Below are 1375 nucleotides of genomic sequence, written 5' to 3'. Positions count from 1 at the left end.
GGCTCTCACAGACCTGTAACTTCTTCTTTAAGAGCCTCCTCTGTCCTCCACTTGTTAACTGTATTAATGGAACCTGTTTGAACTGGTTATCAGTATAAAAGACACCTGTCCACAACCTCAAACAGTCACACTCCAAACTCCACTATGGCCAAGACCAAAGAGCTGTCAAAGGACACCAGAAACAAAATTGTAGACCTGCACCAGGCTGGGAAGACTGAATCTGCAATAGGTAAGCAGCTTGGTGTGAAGAAATCAACTGTGGGAGCAATTATTAGAAAATGGAAGACATACAAGACCACTGATAATCTCCCTCGATCTGGGGCTCCACGCAAGATCTCACCCCGTGGGGTCAAAATGATCACAAGAACGGTGAGCAAAAATCCCAGAACCACACGGGGGGACCTAGTCAATGACCTGCAGAGAGCTGGGACCAAAGTAACAAAGGCTACCATCAGTAACACACTACGCCGCCAGGGACTCAAATCCTGCAGTGCCAGACGTGTCCCCCTGCTTAAGCCAGTACATGTCCAGGCCCGTCTGAAGTTTGCTAGAGAGCATTTAGATGATCCAGAAGAGGATTGGGAGAATGTCATATGGTCAGATGAAACCAAATATAACTTTTTGAATCAAAACTCAACTAGACATGTTTGGAGGAGAAAGAATGCTGAGTTGCATCCAAAGAACACCATACCTACTGTGAAACATGGGGGTGGAAACATCATGCTTTGGGGCTGTTTTTCTGCCAAGGGACCAGAACGACTGATCCGTGTAAAGGAAAGAATGAATGGGGCCATGTATCGTGAGATTTTGAGTGACAACCTCCTTCCATCAGCAAGGGCATTGAAGATGAAACGTGGCTGGGTCTTTCAGCATGACAATGATCCCAAACACACCGCCCGGGCAACGAAGGAGTTGGCTTCGTAAGAAGCATTTCAAGGTCCTGGAGTGGCCTAGCCAGTCTCCAGATCTCAACCCCATAGAAAATCTTTGGAGGGAGTTGAAAGTCTGTGTTGCCCAGCGACAGCCCCAAAACATCACTGCTCTAGAGGAGATCTGCATGGAGGAATGGGCCAAAATACCAGCAACAGTGTGTGAAAACCTTGTGAAGACTTACAGAAAACGTTTGACCTCTGTCATTGCCAACAAAGGGTATATAACAAAGTATTGAGATGAACTTTTGTTTTTGACCAAATACTTATTTTCCACCATAATTTGCAAATAAAGTCTTTAAAAATCAGACAATATGATTTTCTGGATTTTTTTTTTTAATTTTGTCTCTCATAGTTGAGGTATACCTAGGATGAAAATTACAGGCCTCTCTCATCTTTTTAAGTGGGAGAACTTGCACAATTGGTGGCTGACTAAATACTTTTTT

Source organism: Notothenia coriiceps, unplaced genomic scaffold (genome assembly GCF_000735185.1).
Source record: "Notothenia coriiceps isolate Sejong01 unplaced genomic scaffold, NC01 NC01_scaffold00027658, whole genome shotgun sequence".
Classification (NCBI taxonomy): domain Eukaryota; kingdom Metazoa; phylum Chordata; class Actinopteri; order Perciformes; family Nototheniidae; genus Notothenia; species Notothenia coriiceps.
The sequence above is the reverse complement of the archived record's forward strand: the minus strand, read 5'-3'. Positions refer to the sequence as shown.